This window comes from Stenella coeruleoalba (genome assembly GCF_951394435.1).
Source record: "Stenella coeruleoalba genome assembly, chromosome: X".
In the NCBI taxonomy this organism is placed as follows: Eukaryota; Metazoa; Chordata; class Mammalia; order Artiodactyla; family Delphinidae; genus Stenella; species Stenella coeruleoalba.
This window is the reverse complement of record NC_137152.1, coordinates 99140824-99162528: the sequence shown is the minus strand read 5'-3', so window position 1 is coordinate 99162528 and position 21705 is coordinate 99140824. Positions and strand designations below refer to the sequence as shown.

The window sequence follows — 21705 nt, the reverse complement described above, 5'->3', positions numbered from 1 at the left end:
AATTAAGTTCAGTTAATATAACCTATGTGTACACATAATTAAAAATTCAACTTAATGCCTCATACATAACTTAAAGGATAACTTAAAAAGATATTATAATAAAATGATAAGTGTCTCAATATGCAGATACTTGGACTCAACTACTAAAAGATGACACAATGAAGTAGTTAAAGTTGTACCTATAATATAGCATCACTACAAATGTGACAGCTAAAAATGCAAACCAATTCAGGAATTTTGAATTGCCAGTTCAAGTACTGTGTAATTTTCTGAATGATGGGCAGGTCCTGATAAGTTTTAAACAAACCAGTGTGCAATGTACATTATTCCCTCAATTTACACACTAGCTGCATTATTTTAAAAATGTGTTTATTAAAATCAATCAAAATGACTTTGTATGTATCATGAAGTTAGTTTCTAGAGTCACATAGTTTTCCAGGCTCAGATATTCATTTAGCACAGATAATATCACTTACCTGAATGTCTAACAGGACATTCAAAAGTTGTTCAAGAAACAGGACCATTTTCTGTGGTTCCTGATCATTGCATCCTGCTCATGAAATGTCAGTTGAGCCCACTTCCCACAATTTTCATGACTCAAAATTGTTCCCACAAATTTCCAAAATGATATATAGGGGTCAGTATCAGTTCTTTTGAGGACCACTGGTCTGAAAAGTGCTCTCCTACTCTGTGCTCTCTCCCCCCTGCAAATGAATTATAGAGGGCATTATAGCTAAGAAGACATTAACTTTCATCCAATCAAAATGTCTTATAATAATAAATTCCACTAGCATGGAAATAATATAAATTCAAAATAAAATTTTGAAACAAATGTTTCATAGCTTATAGGTCGGAATGTGAAGAGCACACCTTTCTCACTAACTAAAAGCACCAAAACTAGTCTCACCAGGGCATTCCAGCAAAATTCTTCTTTGCCATCACACAGACCCATCCTAGGCTAAAAGCTAAATAAACTATTAATGTAGAGCAAAATTACTTGCAGTTTTTCTAGAGATTCATAAATTATTTATTTTCTAAGCACAAACAGCAAGAGAAGCAGCTTAGGTTACTGGTATTAAAAATATTTTGATTGGTTCATATACTAGAATTAAGCAAATTAATCTTATTTTTAAAAGTTCTGAATTGGAGAAGGGGGAAAAAGTTCTAACCTTATAGGCTGAATATCAGAGAGAAAGTTCTAATGTCATAAAGATTCATTGAATTGAAAGTCCATGCTAAATTAAAATATTTTAAGTTTGGTTTTACTCCTGTTTATTTTTTAAAATGAGTCATTAATGATACGGACAGTTTTGTAAAGTGCCCATCTAAAAAGCTGATTATGCCAAGATCCAAGATTATCTGGAGAAAGAGGTATTCCAAATGAAGACTTTCGTTTTTAGGCAGTCATTATCTCTTTTTGTTGGCACCATCATGGATCAACACACTCAAATGTTCTACCTTATATAACTGTCAGGCTTTAGATGGTTTGCAATTTGAGATATATTTCTAAGAATATGTTTTCGGTGTACTAAATACATCATCAATAGCAAAGTACAGATGACATTGGATCTAGCCAACCTAACTGTTATTTTTGTGGCTCAAGCTATAAACTGCATGGCCCCCATCCTTGCCCCTGTCCTTATATCCTGCCCTTGGTTCCATGAAGTTTTAAAGACGTGCTAGGTCATCACGTGCTAGGATGACTCCAGATGACTGGAAGAATGAAAAACTCATTAATAGAACCATGGGAGTGATAAAGGGGAGCATTTTGGGGTAAAAGGAAAGGCATTTTCTTTTAGATCCTATGGAATTGGAATACTCAAGCAATGATATCCAGTACACAGGTGGAGATGCAAAGCATACAAATTTGTGAAGAAGATCAGAGCTAGAAGCCAAAAGCACAGATGTGGTAGTTGAGACCACAGGCAAATAAGGGTGCTGAAAGAGAGTAGAATATAGTGATAAGAATAGTTGGTGCAGTTTTGGCTCATCATATTTTCAAGAAGATATAAATTGTCTGAAGAATTATTTGGTAATAGTAGAAGCTAGTATTTAAGTAACAGTTAAGGAATTCAGACGTTTCCTGGATACTTTGAATTGAATATTCAATGTAGATTAGCTGGTTGATTATCACTTTAAATATGTACCAACAGAACAGATAGAAATAGGTACAGGGAATTAAGAGGTACAAATTTCTAGCTATAAAATATAAAGACTACAGGGATGTAATGTACAGCATAGAGAATACAGTCAATAATATTGTAACAACTTTGTATGGTGACAGATGGTAACTGATCTTATTGTGGTGATCATTTCATACCATAAAAGATACTGAATCACTATATTGTACACCTGAAACTAATATGATATTGTTTGTTAATATAACAATAAAAAAGTTTGATCTTAGACCTCTATCTCTGTATGCTACCTGAATTAAACAAATAAAAAAATTATTCAGAATTTTATGCAAGGCAAAAAAATGGGGGGAGGATGAACTATCGATATAAACTAAAACATGGATACATCTCAAAATAACTATGCTGAGAAACAGAATCCAGACAACAAATAGTGTGTATTGTAAGGTTTAATTTACTTAAGTTTCTAGAAAATGTAAACTAATTGATGGTAACAGAAAGCAGACCAGTGGGTTGCCTGGGAATGGTGGGGAGGGGAGTGGAGAGGAAAGAGTGAGGGAATACGAAGGGCATGAAGAAACTTTTGGGGTGATAGGTATGTTCACTGACTTATTGTGATAGTTTCACAAAACTTAGCAAAATTTATACCTTAAATATATGCAGTTTATTATATGTTAATTATATCTCAATCAGGCTGTTAAATAAATATTAAAAAGTTATAATGCTTAAGAAAAAGAAATGTGTGCTGGAGACCTAGCAAGGGTAGAACAGGTGGATAAGCCATTTCCATGTAGAGTTGCTATATTTTAAAAAAAGTATAATAAAGCTGCAGACAATGGTCTAGTTCTCCTTGGCCAGCTTATAACCTTTAAGTCACCTTTAAGTTTTGTATAAGGCAACGCTAGTGCTCCTTTGCTATGGACAGATTTAAAGGCAGGTAAGGTTGCAAAGTTCCATTTTTATTTTCAGATATGCAACAGGAATTTGGCTTGTGCCTTCTGCAATGCTTTAATAAAGATTTAACACTAATTTGCTGCTTTCTGTCTACAGTAAGGGAGACAAGCCCACCTTCTTGGCTACTTTGTTTGTTTCCTTACATCAGGAATTCCCAGAAATTAACATGAGTTGGTAAACTATTCTTGAGCTTACTAAAATATGTTCCTACCACAAAGAGATAAATTCCAAACTAGCAATAATCCTTATTGAAAAGTTAACTTCAAGCATGAAATACACTTCTTTACAAAATATCTTAAAACTGTCTTTGGGAAATGTACTGGAAATGCATGTGAAAGCTTTCTAAGATCTGTTTGTTTGTTTATTTTCCCCAAGATGAACCAAAATTTACTCAGTTTGAATGAAAAAGTTGACTTTCCCCTTGAAATGAGCTTTGCCATATGGATATTCTAAGCTGCATCTTATAACATATTAAGGATAGGGTTTTCCTTCAGAGAAAAGATCTCTCCCAATACCCTACCAGAAAACATTAGAACAGTCTTTTTGTGATTATAGCTATAAACAAAATGAATCCCAGAATGTTTAACAATGTATAAATGAATAATAGACTCAGTTTATAAAGTATTTAATAGTACCATCCAGACTACCTTAAAGAAAAATAAACCCAACTGAAAATAACATTTATTAAATGTGGACCTGCCTACAACCTGCAAAGGAATTACTGAGATTTATGAGGCTTAATTTTATGGCGAGGGTACATTTGGAAATATATTTGTGCTAAAGAATCCAGGGCTATTCCTATTGAATTCATATATTTTAGTTAAACCAGTGATGTTGGATCCAGTTGAAAAGGCTTGTGAGATTACTCCAATCACTAAGGCCAAATTCAGTGTAAATGAAGTCATTTAATTACTGCCAATGACATAAAGTCTGAGAATGCAGGTATTGACAGTCCCATTTGATTGAAAGTGAATTTTTAGTGAGTTCCAAATGTGCTGTAAAAAATAATCTGTGCTAAGATGATACTGATAGCATTTATGTTGTGGTCCACATACCCAGCGAGGCATAGTCAAAGAAATTCATTTGACAGTTCCAATTGCTGTCTTTCTCAATATGGGCTGACTCAATAGCTAGCTATGAATATGTTAAAATTTTCCTCAATGTAAGGATTATATAACTTACATGCATATAAAGTCCAAGTCACTGTGTACACGATATTTGGGGAATAAGACAACAATTTTACTGTATTATATTTGCCTTAGTATATAATAGAAACTTTAAGGATGAAAACGTATACTGGTGCTAATATCTATTAAAATTTTGGAAAGAAAAAAGAACATTTACTTCTGAAAATACTAGGGTGTGCATGATTTGAAAAGGGAGAACAGAAGAAAATAGTTTTAACCTGCATATAAGGTGCAATGCCAAACAGTGGGAAAGTTGGTATGGCAGAGTTCTTAACGTAAGGTGCATGGACCTCTAGGGAGACCATGGGTGATAAAAGTAATTTTCTCAAAAATTTTCCAGTGTAGTATATACATTCATACATATTTATATTTATATATTTTAGGTACTTTTAACCAAAACAATGGGATTATACTATATACATTGTTATATAAACTTAACTTTTCACATGTATTTTAGGCATCTTTCTATACAAATGTATAAAAATAGACATAATAGGGCTTCCCTGGTGGCGCAGTGGTTGAGAGTCCGCCTGCCGATGCAGGGGATACGGGTTCGTGCCCCGGTCCGGGAGGATCCCGCATGCCGCGGAGCGGCTGGGCCCGTGAGCCGTGGCCGCGGAGCCTGCGCGTCCGGAGCCTGTGCTCCGCAACTGGAGAGGCCACGACAGTGAGAGGCCCGCGTACCACAAAAAAAAAAAAAAAAATAGACATAATAGTTTTTAATGGTCCCATGGCATTAAATGGATGCACCACAATTTAACTAACCCCCTAATGATGAGCATATAGGTTGTTTCTGTTTTTTTCACAATTAGAGCCACCATTAGAACATAGAATTTCTACGTCTAAACCTATATTTATAATTCTAATAGGAAAATTTCCTAGGTGTCGACTGTCCGTATTAAAAGATATATCCATTTTACAAACTTTTGATAATTATTGCTGAATTAACCTCCAGAAATACTGTACCAATACAAAACCTCACAGCTACTCTGTCAGGTATCTTATTTCTCCACATCCTCCTCTCCCCTAGGTATTATCATTCTTTTACATTTTTCCTAATCTGATATGTAAAATAAATGTTTTAATTTGGAGTCCATTGACTCCTAATGGGTTAGAACTCACTAGTGAATATGAACTCTGGAAATTCAGGCTATTCCCAATCCAGCCTTTTCTCCCTGTTACTTTGCAAGCGAACTTAACATTTTGTTGTTGCTTTTCCAGAAAAAGGAAGATTGGTGGCTTTAGGACTTTTTGATTCTTTACTTTAGATTCGCCCCCATTTAAATGTATTTATCTTGCTTATAGAAGATTCATAGTCTCTATCTTTAAGTACCAGTCCTATCACATGATCAGTAATGCCAGCTTTTATCATCAACATTTTGATTTCTAGCAGAATCTGAATATAGTATTGGTCTCTGTGTATGTAGAGTTGATATGAAGCCTGGTATATAGTTACAATTTGCCCCCAAATAATTAATTTTATTGGAAAAGAATATTTACTATTAGAGTCTGGATGGGGCAGAGGATAATTGTAATTCTCCTGTGTAAATGAAACTCCTAGGATAATAGACTTCAGGGGCTGAACTACTCACAGAAAAGACCAGTGTGGTACTCCTGGGAAATCGCATGTCATTGAGTTTATGGAATGAGGTGGAATTGAATGGAAAGAGCTTGAAGTAGGAAGAAACTTTATGTGGAATCATGGTAACAAAACTTGTTTCACAATATACAGTAGACCCCTCTTATCCACAGTTTCACGTTCAATGTTTTCAGTTACCTATGGTCAACCTCAGTCTGAAAGTATTAACTAGAAAATTCCAGAAATAAACAATTTATAAGTTTTAAATTATAAGCCATTCTGAATGGCATGATAAAAGCGCTCACTGTCCTACTCCCCCACATGGGATCCCCAACCATCAACATTATCCGCTCCCAACATCCAATCATCGACATCATCAAGACTTGATGATCCATGATCACCTGAAGCAGATGATCCTTCTTTTGATGTGTCAGTCATAGCATAACGCTATGTCACAATGCCTACGTCATTCACCTCACTTCATCTCATCACATATGCATTTTATCATCTCATATCATCACAACAAGAAGGGTGAATACAGTACAATGAGAAATTTTGCGCGCGCGCGAGAGAAAGACCACACTCACATAACTTTTATTATAGTATATTGTTATAAGTGTTCTATTTTATTATTAGTTGTTAATCTCTTACTGTGCTTAATTTATAAATTAAACTTTATAATAGATATTTACATATAGGAAAAAACATAGCATATATAGGGTTTGGTATTATCCTCAGTTTCAGGCATCCACTGAGGGTCTTGGAATGTATCACACGTGGATAAGAGGGGACTATCGTATGCATGGTATTGTGGTCCAGACTGTTAAATAGCTCCTTGCTTTAGGCGGTGGAGGTACTTGGCACCTATTGGACTGTTCTCAGCCTGTGCGCCTCTGATGTTAAATTGGGTTGTAAAAAAAAAAAAAAGTATTTTTAACATGGTCAGGAAAATATGAGCCCTGTGATTCAGTTACTGGTAAGTTTCCATAGGCATGGTTTCAAAACCTCATTTACCCTCTGTTGTAGAAGGGGATGGGATACAAGTAATATGAAAACTCTGCTCTGGATGAGTTTGCAATTCACTTGGAGAGACAGGCTAGCATAGAGGACACAACCGGAGGGTAATTCTGTGAAAGCTGGCTAAGTTTCTGTCACAATTGATTCTGGCAGGTAGAATCCTACTAAAACCCCTGTTGCTGGGACTTGTTTTTGGCCTTCTCCTGTCACTTGCAGCAGTCAAACATGGCAGTGGATTCTAGACAAGGCCAAATAAGCCTCAGAAATCTTCAGTGGTTGCATTAATTAGAATGAGAAAAGTATTATTTTCTAGAAGACATCAAATATGAAATCTGATTGCCAGCCACCTTTGCAAAAACCCCATAATTTCTGAAAAGTGATCTACTAGAACATGCATCTTTCTAAAGGTTATCTCATAATCGTTTCATCAATTTGCCAGGTAGGCCCTGCCTGCTATCAAAAGAGAATGATTCCCCGAAATGTATAAGCACAGTGCCTTTGAAGCCACCCATGTGCAGTAAAAAATGGCTGCCTTTAGAATAAGACAGACTTGTTTTTTATCCCTCATTTCTGCTTCTTACTACTTAGGCAAGTTTGAATAGTGGTTAAGAGGATAAAACTAGAGACAAGCAGCCTGATTTCAAATTTCAGCTTTGCCACTATTTGCATAACCTTGAGCAAGTTACTAAACCTATTTGTAACTCAGTCACTTTATCTGTAAAGTGTGAATAACAACAGTTCCTACTGTATAAGGTAGTTATTAGAAGTAAATGAGCTTCCATATGTAAAACACTTAGAAGAATGTCTAGTAACATGTAAACACTGTGTATATTTTGGCAATGTTGATAACGAGGATGATGACTATGATGATGATGATGGGACCACGGATAATTTACAACTTAGAGCTACAGTTTCTTCATCTGAAAAGCTAGAGACAGTGCTCCTGATTTCCCAGAATTACTGCAGGGGTTAACAGATAAGGCTATAAAGGATTTATTATATAGTATCAACTAAATAAATGTGTTCCCACCACCCTACCCCAGCCATTCTTTCCTTTGTCTATGGAAAAATGGGAATGGCAGATTCAGAAATTGAGAGCCTGACTTGTTTTTCTTTTAACATCACTGAGCCTACAAACATAAGTATGGTCTTTCAATACCTGTACAAGGTTAACTTGATACTTGAAATATCCAGCGAAGTTTTTATGCTACCTCAGTTTGATAATGTAACATTCATTAGAGATATTCCAAAACCATTGTAACTGTTACTCCTTGATGGAGTAATTTGGGGTGCATCACAAACACTGAGTCATTCCTCTTATCTTGGAAGGGGTGTTCCTTAGAAAAGCCATGTGACTGGCTATCAAATAGGCCCATCCAATCAGACTGACAGACGAAAACTTCCCCTGATTCATTCTCCTGAAAGCTAACACCACTGCAAAGTCTTCTAGCAATCAGTAAACATTCACTGAATTCCTTCTACACATCTGTCACTTTGTGATAGACATGAAAACATGTCCAAATCCCCCTTCAAGGAAGGATTTGTTTGTTGACCTAGCTGCTAGAAGTGTACTCAACCCCTTCATGGACTGTCCAATGTCATACCCTTTTAGGGGAAGCCCATATAATGACCTTTTTGAGGTGAGGGTAATAATAACCTGGCAATTTCGGCTAAATGAGGGCCATTATAGTTCTAGAGTTCCCTGTCGGGGTGGCTGAGGCTCTTAGACCTGCAATGTAGCCCAATCTTTTCCTCTTATCAGTTCTACTTCTTTTTCCTCCCTTCCACAGGTTTTGATCTCAAGGGCACTTCCTAGCAAACATCCAGCCCACTAAACTCCAACTAAGCATTTGCTTCTCAGAGAATTCAACCTGAAACATACTTTAGCTTGCCAGGTACTGCCTGGAGGGTCTATGTATTTTTGTGTTTGGACAAAAAAAGAAAAGCCCCTGCCCTCCAGGAACTTAGACTCTCACTATGGTTATAGGACAAGTCCACACAAAATAGCACCTCTCAACCTAACACTTAATTTGTCTTAGGACACACAAAAAAAGAGATTGATCACTCTACATCAATTAAGTTAAGAGACAGCTTCAAGAATGTACTAGGGCTTGAGCAGGATCTTAATGATAAATTAAATTTAGATTAGTAAAAGGAAATTGGGAGAACATCGTATGTGAGAGAAACACAATGAACAAATGCATGACCATGGGAAGGATCATGGTGTATTCAGCGAACTATAAGGACATCTGTCTGACTGGTTCAGACTTCTATTTGGGAAGCTGTGAGAGATATTTTTAGGTAAGTAAGAGGAGGTCAGATTTTGGAGGGTTTTGAAAGCTGAGCAATGTTTCTTAGACTGGATAAAGTATTACATGCCTATTACCTTTCATAGTTTACCATTTGCAAGACACGTCTTCTTTTTCCTTCTGTTGTTTAAACTGGTTTTCTGTGAACCAGCCATTCTTTACTTCCTCCTTCCAGTTACTTCAGGGAGAGGTTCAAGAATATCCTCTCTGACTTTCAAAGAAAGGAAAGCTAAGCAATTCAAACTAGGTTCAAAATCATTGCCTGGACAACGTGAGATACTGGAAAAGTTACCAAATCATGTTAGTCGTCTTATCCAACCATCTGAGATGCACACATTGACAGTGAAATAGAGGACTGATATTTAGGGCTCAGAGTTTGAGAATCTTTGCTTTGTGTATCGTCCAATCTGAGTCTAAAAATCTTTGGTTAGAAGCATTCTTTAGATCACTGGTTCTCAACCAGGGATGACGTCCCTCCAACCTCCCAGGGGACATTTGGCATATTCTGGAGGCATGTTTGGTTACCACCACTGGAGGGAATCCTATTGACATCTAGTGGGTAGAGGCCACGGATCCTGCTAAACATCCTATAACGCACAGGATAGCCCCCCACAACAAAGAACTATCTGGCCAAAAATGTCAGTAGTGCTAAGGTTGAGAAACCTGGCTTTAGTCCACTTCCATCCTCAACATATATGAATGTTCACATCCTGAAGCATGAAATTGTACCTTTATCCTTTCCAAGTAATAGTAACACTTCAGAATTTCCATGACCCTATATGAAACAATCTTTATTAAAAGTTCCAGACTGTTCTATCCAATATAGCAGACACTGGCCATATGTGGCTATTAAACACTTGAAATATAGTTGATCCAAACTGTAAGTGCAAAATGTTCACCAGATTTCAAAAATTTACTATTAAAAAGAATGTAAAATATATCACTAATAATTTTAAGTGCTTCTTGTTAAAATTATTGCATGTTAAAATATTTGAATATATTGGGTTAAATAAAGTATATTATTAAATTCATTTTATTCATTTATATTCAGTTTTTAAGTATGCCTATTCAAAAATCTAAAATTACATATATGGCTTGCATTATATTTCTAGTGGATAATGCTGATCTGCATGACTCCTCATCTTTATCAGTCTCCATTTAGGCTCCTAAGAGATCCAGATCCTCGTGCCAATCATTTAGCACACCTAGAATCTACTGGGAATCCTGTTGTATTTAATCCCCTAGAGCTGCTGTTTCAAAAACTCAGCCTACTGATTACCTGAAGAATATGACACATTGTTATACAATTATTCTCCTCTATCAGAATTGTCCATATCCTGTCATAGTGTCTCAGTGATGAACTACTGTTTCCAGAGTACTCTTCCTACAAATACCATGAAAAATTGCCTATAGGAGTTTCTCAAAGAAGAAAGCTGTGGTTCTGCCTTGGTAGGAGAAGCATAAAACTCTGGATATTGTTGATAGTGACAGAAGGCCATGATTAAAGAGATATAAGGAAATATGAAGATTAAGGAGGAAAATAGCAAAAAAAACTGGTCTTTCTAAAGAAGGAGTTTCAAGGTGATGACCTTTTCACTTTTCCCTGAGAAAAGAGATGCTTGGCTTCATGAAATGGAAGCTTCACTGGACTGAGAATTAGATGCCTGAATTCTAGTGGTGTGTCTGTCATGTACTAACTGTGTGACCTTGGGTGAACCATTTAACTTCCCTAACCATCAATTAACATATCTTTAAAATGAGGGGGAAAAACCTCAACTATTGTTGTTCCAATCATATGAGAAATTGCACATAAAATACTTTTGAAACGTAAAGTTATACACGTATAAACATATAAGGGTTATTATTAGATCCCTTCTATATGCACTGAATGTGCAGAGTGTATTTGAAAATATGTACACCAAAGGTAATAAAATATAAGAATATTGTAGTTCCAAAAATTTACAACTGACATCACTTCAACATCATATCTACATAAAATGAACTGACTTAAAAGCAGTTATCTATTTTCAATGAAACAGCGGCTATACACTGGTTGTTTTCCAAATAACTAGTTATTTGCTTTCAATAGTGTTTTGAAAAACACCATTTATGCCTAAGTATTTGGCTCCCAACTAGGATCACCTCTCACCATGTTGACAGTGTTACAATAGTAGCCTTGTATTTGGAACAACTATGCTCCATGGTTGTGGTTAAAGGAGACATGTTTTTACACTCAATATATTTCAAGGCAAAAAGGAGTCTGTTCAACTGTTGAGCATATTTACTTGTTAAAGTACAATAATTAAATAGGAAACAAACTACAGCACAATTTAAAGACATATAAGGATCTGTGTATTTCATTAAATCTTTGAGAAGAGTTAGAGACATCACCATCCCATTTACTCTTTTCTCAGGGTCAAAAAATAGCTCATTTTCGTACTTAAACTTCTCTGACTATATAGGAAGCACTGATGATAACAATTTGATATGAAGTCAGCAGAGGGGTCTTTTACTTTTTTTTTTTTTTGGTGGGATGGCTTAACTCTTTCACAAACCAGAAGGCTTATTTTATCTGCTTGGTTATCTACTTACCTAAATTGAGAGGACATAACCTTATTTCTGAGCCTTCTGCTGTTGCCTTTTTGACTCATTCAAGATTGTCTACAATTTTCCTGAAGGGTAAAAGTGGACTTTACCAAGTAGAAGATATAAGTGAACAAAAAAATGTCTATTCAGTGAATGAATGAATGAGTAAATAAATGAATGAATTTATGACTACTCTGTTATTTCTTTCCTGTTGCTTTGCTTAAGAAATTTTTCATTAATTTTGAACTCCTTTTCTTTGGGGCTCTACTTTTCCCATATCTGTGTCTTGGTAGCATAAAGAAGAGACTGGTGATTATGGTCCCTGGTATACCTGCGTATGAGAAATATGAATATTTTAGAACTGCTCTAAGAGCAGCAATTTTCCCTGTTTATCAGTATTCTCTGGATAGGTGTTTAATGATTACATTGTATCAAATTATTGTTAACATCTATCACTCAGAGAGCAAAGGTATTTGATAACCTGGGACCCACTGCTTATTGTTAAAGAACTTGCAGCTACAAATTCATGCTGTACCAGGACATCATTTAAAACCACATTTAAAAAAATACATTATTTTCAAGCAGAGTTATTTCTCAACAGTTGGTATCTTAGTCTGCTTGGGCTGCCATAACAAAATATTATAGACTGGGCAGTTTAAACAACAGAAACTTATTTCCTCAGAATTCTAGAGGCTCAGGTCCAAAATCAGAGTACCGGCATGGTTGTTTTCCACGTGCCTTGTAGACTGCTGTTTTCTCACTGTTCTCACATGGCAGGGAGAAAGATAGCTCTGGTGTCTCTTTCTCTTCTTATAAGGGCACTAATCTCATCATGAGGGTCCTATTCTCATGACCTCATCTAAATCTGATTACCTCCCAAAGGCTCCCTCTCCAAATAATACCATCACAGCAGGGGTGGGGGGAATGGTTAGGGTTTCAGTATATGGATTGGGGGGCAGGGGCACAATTCAGTCCACAGCAGTTAGTAAAAACTAAAGTGTCTCCTGATACTTTGAAACTGTAGCAGAACATATACTACAAACCTGGTGCTGTTTAAAAGAAAGTTACTTCAATGACTCCCTATTGTTTATACTATGGAGTTCCAGTTTCTTATCCTCAATACACATAGCCCCAATCTGTTCTCCTATTAGTCTCCTTCATAAACTCTGCCATCAAGGTAGCAGATTCTCCTCACTGACCCCTAAATACAGCCCATACCCTTTTTGTAGCCCTAGTTCCATGCATTTGTTCATTCAATTTCCTTAAAGTGGTCTCCCTAATCCTTTCTCCCTGTAATAATCATTATCAAGAATTTTGATACCAAATAATTGCATTGAGCAAATGGCAGGCACAGAGTTGGTTTTAGTTAAGTACTTAACATGGATTATCTCTAATCCTTGCAACAACCCAATGAGGCAGATACTATTAGGATCCCTATTTCACAGATGAGAAACCTGAGACTATAAACGTTAAGTTGTTCAAAGTCCCACCACTATATACTACATAATGGCAGAGCTTGAATTCAAGCCCAGTTTTATCCTGCTACAAGAACTAAGTTTTAATGCTTGTAATATGCTTCCTGGAGTCAGAATTCTCAAAAAAATTTTGTTTTCATAATGTGATTAATTACAGATGGTGAATGGTTCCAGACAACCATTTCCACTGATGATGATTCAGTGACTTTATTATTCTTTAAGAACTGGAAAACATTAGGTATTAACTGGGAAACAGTTATCTAAAGGGAAACATCCACCACAAACAAAATTTATCCAACAGGCATTTCATGACCAAATAGTTTCCTTTTTTAAAATAGAATATTGTTGCAAGTTGATGGAAATTTTGATAGCTTCTCAGACCTTCTTAAAGAAAGCTTCTCGGCAGCAAAACTTAGCCAATTTGTTTTAAAAAATTACAATTCCCACGATCTATTTGATATCATATAATGTTAGACAATGCGAAGTGGATGGGAGTGAAATGTCTGTATTAGCACTGACTGCTTGGGAGTCACATATCTCTCATTCTCAATCAAGATACTGAATGTACAACATGGACCCAAGTGCAGAGTGACTACAATGTACACAGACCTCTTTCAAGCACGATGCCATTTAAAGCCATACTACAACATCAAGTGAAATATTCTGCACCACAACACAATAACCATCTCTACGCAGGACAGGCACAGACTCCTCACCAAATAATACATTTACTTAAATTAGTGAATGAATGTCATGAATGCCTACTATATGCTGTCACCATTGGGGAAAAGCAGTGAACAAAAGATTGGGATTAGAGAGCTATCAGTATAGAAGACAAAATGTAAACATGTAATTAAAATTACAGAGATTAAAATTAAATTGTGTAATTAAAATCACACAATTCTGTGTCTGTCTCTAACAGGAAGACCTGATGTAGTCTGGGGATTCATGATTTCCTTCTTTAAGAAGTGATGCTTGGGACTTTCCTAGTGGTGTAGTGGTTAAGAATCTGCCTGTCAGTGCAGGGGACATGGGTTCGATCCCTGGTCCAGGAAGATCCCACATGCCATAGAGCAACTAAGCCTGTGTGCCACAACTACTGAGGCTGCGCTCTAGAGCCCGTGAGCCACAATGACTGACCGCGTTCCACAACTACTGAAGCCCGCGTGCCTAGAGCCCGTGCTCCGCAACAAGAGAAGCCACCGCAATGAGAAGCCCACGTACCGCAGCGAAGACTAGCCCCTGCTCGCTGCAACTAGAGAAAGCCCACGTGCAGCAAGAAAGACCCAAGGCAGCCAAAAATAAATTAATTAATACAAACAAAAAAAGAAGTGATGATGCTTGAGCTGAAACCTGAAGGATGAATAGGAGCTGGTCAGGTATAGAGATGAAGGAGACTCACAGAGAAGGGGAACATTTCAGACAGAGGAAATAGCAGGTGTTAAAGGCCCAGGAGAGGGTTTGGCACGTTCTAAGAACTGAGAAAAGCCTAGGATGGCTAGAACACAAATAGTACAATTGAGTCAAGCATGAGTGGAGCTTGTATGGATAAATTTGTGATAGTTCCTTCAGAGAGCTGTAGACCACGTTTTATATTTTATGCTAAAAGAGGAGGCCACTGAATTCCCTCTTAACCCATAAGAGAAAACTATTATATCCAGCTCCTTTCTCTCTTTCATTCCACGGGTGTGCACTGAAAATTGTTTAGGTCCTATATGCTTTATTGAAAATAGAGATTTACAATGTGGTTTTTGTCCTCAAGATGCATACAGTCTAGTTTGAAGAAAGAAAACAAGATTTTAGATAAGTTTTTTAAAATACTTTTAGCCTCAGTTTACTCATCTGCAGCGAGAAATAATAATGCCAATTTCACAATAAGCACTCAGGAGAAACTGAAAGTGTTGTTATGCACCAAAGGTTAAGCACAGTTTCTTAATAACTTGGTATACACAAATCCCTCTGAATATTGGATGACTGAGTTCACCAGAATGATGGGGGGTGGGGTGCAAGGGTGGAATTCTAAACTACAAATTCCTTGGAAAAGATTTTTCCAACCCTCAAAACTGCCTTTGTCCCACCACTATACTTATCTCTCTTATAGCACAAATCACACTGCATCACTATTATTAGTCTGCATTTATTGCTGCTGTGAATAACTTGAGGGTACTTATATCCTATTCATCTCTGTCTCCAGAATCTATCACAGTAACAATTCAATCAATTTTTATTCACTGAATGAAGATCCACACACATCAATCAGTTATTAAAGGACAGTGAGTTAATACCTAAAGTGCTACATTGTGTATTTAAAAAGACTGTAAGTAATAGAATATCAGAAAAATAAAAGTAGTAATGGCAGGCTACAGTTGTTAAAGAAGGCCTTGTGGAGGTGTTGGGACTTGAAATAAATGTTTAAATCATAACAGGTTGTGGAAAAATAGATCTTCATAGGTAGAGAGAGAAGCATGGTAGCTATGTCAATGCTTTGGGAATGTTTAAGTAGGTAAGTAACAAAAATTTGAAATGTTCAGGTCAAGCTATATTAGGGAGGATGGGGAAATATCATTTTTAGGTATCTATTACATCCCATGGACTGTAACAGACTTTTTACATACATTTGTATCACTTAACTTTTGCTGTATAGCAATCTATCTCAAAACCTGGTGACTTAAAATGGAAAATGTATTTAGTTCATGACTTTGCAAGTTGGGAATTTGGGCTGGGCTCATCTGGACAGTTCTTCTGCTGATCTTGGCTGGGTTCATTCATACATCTGCTGTTAGCTTCTGGGAGCTGGCTTCTTGTCAACTGCAGCTCTGTGGGTGGATGGGTCATGTGTTTCTCATCATCCAGAAGGCTAGCTTAGGCTTTTTACACTTGGTGGTTGGGTTCCAAAAGGGGAAGGAGAGGGTAATATTCAAAGCACAAACACGTTTAAAGCCTCTGCTTGCAAGATGTTTGCTAATGTTTAATTGACCAGTTTATCACATGGCCAACTTCAGATTAAGAAGCAGAGAATTAGACTCGACTTTTGATGGAAAGAGCTGCAAAGTCACATTGAAAAATGGCATGCGTGCAGGGATGGGAAGAATTATTGAGGCCCTTTTAAAACAATCTATATCAACATTATCTCTAATATTCAAAATAATCATGGAGGTAGATATGCATATTTTCATTTGAGAGGAGCAGAAAATGAAGTTCAGAAAGTTTGAATGACTTGCAAACATTACACATTACCAGAGCATGGATTAGAGCCCAGCTTTGTCTAACTCCAAATCCTATGTTATTTCTACTGTATGAGGCATTGTCCTGGAGAATCATTAGCTTCCAGTTGTTGAGAGCTATTGCAAATCCTTGATTTTGATGATAACATGGTAAAAGCATTGTTCCTTGAAGACGGCTCCATGTGTTGGAGAGAATGAAGTAAGACAAGACTGGAGGGAAATTTCTCTGTGTTGTGGTAACCATAACCAGGCATAAGATTTCAGACATGGACCCAGGCAGTCTTCTAGTACCCAGGGAACAAAGCTAAATGCTCAGGAACCTACATGCAGCTATTTTCTACCTTCATAGCAGAAAAAGCCTTAGTATGTTTCCACAGTGAATAATTCTCTTCTTTAATGCTGCTTGATGGAGGCAGGTTCAGAAACTCAAGTTCTTATAGTTCTCAAGTCCTTGTGTTGCCATAAATAATAAAATAAAAACCACCATAAATAATAAAAATTAGAACTTCATTAAAAGGAATTTGTTTTATTTACAGGCATGCAACCCACTCTAAAATATGCTGAATAAGAAATACTTCCTACATCTTCTGTTTGAAATTGAACAAAATGTCAGTTTTTTTCAGTGAACAAAGTTGTCCTATTGCAAAATACTTATATAGGAGAATTAAGTTTAATATCCAATTGTTCCCTGAAGACACCTTTTCATAAATGAGCACACATTGCTTATTGCATCTCAGTACTTGTTCTGAATAAATCATGAAGTGTAAATATCTCATAATTCCATAAAATGAATAGTTACTTCCCCAGTGGATTGAGTTTTCAAAAGGATTTGTGGAAAACAGCCATCGATCTTCATTCCCTTCTGTTTCCCCTTTGTAGCCAACATTTCCTATTTCAGGAAATAATTTTGTTCCTAAGCATAGAACTTTTTGTTGTCAGTTGCTTTCCCACCCTGTTTCTTTGAGGTAATGGCTCAGCTCCTATCACTGTCTACCACACATACTCTAATTATAAAACCCACACATAACTCATAGAGGTTTTAATTCATTTTATTTTCAGAGGAGCTAATCTCAGTCTCCATCCAACATATCTCAGAGAGCTATTCACAGTCAAGGGTAGACAAATGCAAAGCACTGTAGGAGTAGGAGTAGTTTAGTCCCTATTCCACAGTTTCATAGTTATATGTCCTTGAAGAAGATTATCACCCTTTAGGGCTTTATGTATCTATTTGTGAAATGGGAATAACAACAACAATAATAAAACTACTGGAAAAGGTTAAACTGGATATCTCAGAGACAGAGAAAGAGATATACTCTGAGTCCTTTGAATCCATTCTGATCATCAATGAGAAACCAAAGCAGTTTCCCAAGAAATAGTACTGTCAGCAGTATCAAACAGCTTTAGAAGGGAGTGTTTCCTGGGTATCGAAGACTGAATATTTCAGAGGTAAATACTGGTAAACGTAACTTCTATTCGTCCTAGGAAAGCCTAGGACTCTGAAAAAATACACCTTAAAAGGATGGTATTAGCCTTTTGACACTTGACCTTATATTCTGCCAGTTGCAGAATCAATCAGTGATGTTAGGAAGATGCTCATGGCTGGGATTCCTAGGACCTGGATTCTAGTCCTGTCTCTCCACTTCCTGCCTAGGTGATCTTGGGTTAATTTCTTCCTTCTATGAAGCTCAGTTTTATCATCTATAAAGTTGGAAGACAAAATTTTATTGTATGAGTGTGATTTCCGAAGCAGGATGTTGCCTGCCATTGCAAAAGCATTGGTAGCATAATTATACCTTTTCAAGCTAAATTAGCTCCAAGCTTTCCCTTCCACAGTGTTCCATGGTCAATATGCATGTCAATTATTACCGTGTCAGCTCTCAGTGAAGTGGGTGATTTCTATTTATTGTCATTTTCACCCTCTCTTCAAGTGTCCTAACACAAACCTGACATTTTTCCTCTAGGTGCCATTTGAAATGACCCAGTATCCATAGCCTGCCCATTCTGACCAGGGCCTATATGTGTACTTTCCCCCACCGCAAAGCCTTTCAAGGTAGCCACTGGTCTGTCCCACTCATTCCAGAGCTACTCAAGCTACTCAAAGTTTACTTAAGCTGTCATTTCCTCAAAAGGCGGGGATAGATAAATGAGCTGGTGGGAGTGAGGACTGTACTCTGGATGAAAGAGTTACGTGCAATATGTCCTGTCCCTAATCCTAAATGTGGATAAAAACTGGGGGAGTAGAAAATAGATATGAAAATGCTAATGAATAATTAAATAGTGTGCATCTTTATTATGGTCTTGAGAGCAATAAAATATTTTCACTTTTATGGTCAATAATTAACCAAAATGCTAAATAATGATGATGACAATGATGATGAGTATGATGAATTCTCATATCCAGAAAGAAAAGTCCATCTGATCCAAAGTACTGGGTGTTTCAGGCTTGCTGAAACCCAAATGATTTATTTTGGTTATAAAAAGGTTACTAATCCATAAAATTTTGTTAAACAGCTTTGACTGATAAAACTTGGCACAGCACGATGATGATGTGTGCCTTGGTTTAAAATGCTCATTTTTATTTTTCCTTTTTATTCGTCAGCAACCAAACTGAGTCTCCTGCCTTCAGAGCATATGACTTCTGGTAAGCTCTGAGTATTCTGGAAAATTGATTTTTCCTGGGCACATTGCTGCTAGTGCCTCATGCTGATGAATGACCCTGCTAGTGAAACACAATTTCTTCTAAATCAACAAATAGTTGTTATAAAGGCTCTAAGTCTTACTCTATTCCTGCAACAAAAGCTTCCATCTCCTGCTCATTAATCCTTGTAAGTGAGAGTCAAACAATGGGGAAAATTCCAATAAACTCTCTTCTTTTCTTAACTATTTTCTAGTTATTTCCTAAAATTCTGAGGAGGGGGCTCAATTCTGAGGAAAGAATGGTGAGATTTAATGTGGGTCAGGATATTTCTTAGGGGACAGGATCATTCAAGTGCCAGTAGAAAGGCCCTCTCATTAGGATATGTCATCCATAAGCTTGTTAAATTGTGTTTGATGAAGGAAGGGAGGGGAGATATGAGGGAGGGAAGGAGCAAGGAAAAAAGGAAAGAAAGGGGGAAGATTAATGTTCAGGGAGCATCTTGTGATTGTTGGCCTGGATCTGCATAAAGACAAGTCCTTCTTGTTGGATTCAAAGGACAAAAGCATTTCTTTGTAGTGTGTTCTTTCTTGGCTGTGACCATACCAGTGTTTCACTGTTTCGAGATTATATCAAAGGAGAATCATTATTAGTAGTAGTATTATATCAGTCCTAGGCCAAATGACAGAAACAATTAGAGATCATGGGGAAATTGTTGAAATCAGAAACCCCCAAGCCTAGTGTCTTAGTCTATTCAGGCTGCTATAACAAAGTACTAAAGACTGGGTGGCTTATACACAACAGACATTTACTTCTCACAGTAAATGTCTAAAAAAAGGCTAAAAATCTGAGATAGGGTGCCAGCACAGTTGAGTCCTGATGAAAGCCTTCTTCCCAGCTGCAGACTGCTGACTTCTTCTTGTAACCTCACATGACAGAGAGCAGAAAGGGGGAGGAAGCCCTCTTCTGACTTTTACAAGGGCACAAATTCAGTAGTGAGGCTTCCAATCTCATGATCTTATCTAATCCTAATTAACTTCCAAAGGCTCCACCTCCTAATATCATCACACTGGGGGAGAGGGTTTCATCATATAACTTTTGGAGTGGGGATACAAATATTGAGCCCACAACATTCCACCACTGGCCCCCCCAAATTCATGTCCTTCTCACATGCAAAATATTCCATCCCATAGTCCCTGAAGTTAACTTGGTCCAGCATCAACTCTAAAGTCTACAGTTCAAGGTCTCATCTAAATAACATCTAAATCAGATAGAGATGGGCCTTAGGTACAATTCATCCTGAGGCAATATTCTTCCCCAGATGTGAACATGTGAAACCAAACAAGTTATTCAAAATGAAACCAAAATACAGTGGTGGGACAGGCAGAGAATAAATATTTCCATTCCAGGCAGAGAATAAATATTTCCATTCCAAAGGGAGAAATAGGAAAGAAGAAAAGGGTGACAGGTACCCAGCAAGTTCAAAACCTAGGCAAACTTCATGAGATCTTAAGGTACAAAGATAATCCTCTTTGGCTCCATAGTCTGCCCTCCAGGCCCACCTTTGGACCCACTGGGATAGCAGTCCTGCCCCCACAACTCTGCCAGGCAGGGGTTATGCTACAGGGCTCTGCTGGACCACCTCACCCCTAGCCTGTTGAAAGCAAAGCAATGGTCCCGTCTTTTCAAACTGAGGAGGCAGCCCTGATGATCTCTGAATCACCTTTGGGCTCATTCTTTCCTTGTCTTAAAGAATAGTATACTTTTGCAGCCAAATAACTCCTGTCTTATAAAATCCAAGAAGTCCAACAGCCTTTCCTCCTTCCTTCCCATCTTCTCCCACTTCACTTCAAACTGGCAGTTTTCTTACTGGGGTGACTGATTAAGACTATGGCTCACACCCCTACTAATCTCCTTGCCAAAGGGGCCTTTGGTCCCCCCCTTAGTATTCTCATCCAAAAATGTTTTCCCATTTTTTGCAACATGGGTAGGCTGAGAATTTTCCAAATCTTTAAGTTCTAGTTACATTTTGCTTAACAATTCTATCTTTAAATCATTTCTCTCTTCTCACATTTAACTATTAGCATTCAAGAGGAGAAAGCTGTATCTTCAACACTTTGCTTAGAAATCTTTTCAGTTAAATATCCAATTTCATTGCTCTCAAGTTCTACCTTCCACAAGACACTAGTACATGAACACAATGCAGCCAAGTTCTTTGCTGCTTTATAATAAGGATCAGCTTTCCTCTAGTTTCTGTTTCTCATTTTCATCTGAGAACTCATCATAATGGCCTTTATCATCCGTATTTCTACCAACATTCTGCTCATAATTACATATTCTCTAAGAAGATGGAAGCTTTCTCTATAGCACTCCTCCTTTCTTTCTGAGCTCTCACCAGAATCACCTTTTAAATTCCCTTCATGGCTATATTGGCTTCTTTTAGCATGTACTTCATATAAACAACAGAAATTTATTTCTCACAGTTCTCACAGGCTTAAAGTCTGCATTTCAGGTGCCAGCACGGTCAAATTCTGGTTAGAACCTTCTGCTAAGTTACAGTCAACCGACTTCTCACTGTATCCTCACATGGCCAAGAGCAGAGAG

At 37.2% G+C, this 21705-nt stretch overlaps 1 protein-coding gene across 2 annotated transcripts in view; it reads right to left on the bottom strand.

Annotated features, from left to right (window-relative positions):
- LOC307180253 (uncharacterized protein) overlaps nt 1-21705 on the bottom strand; it is a 1346125-nt gene that overhangs the window by 46863 nt on the left and 1277557 nt on the right. Inside the window, exon 13 of one of the 2 annotated variants that reach the window (XM_079910375.1) lies at nt 251-704. The exons of the other annotated variant lie outside the window; for it this stretch is intronic. The gene's annotated coding sequence lies outside the window, so the exon portion shown is untranslated. Of the gene's footprint in view, nt 1-250; nt 705-21705 lie in introns of those variants that run through there. 2 annotated transcript variants of the gene reach the window in all.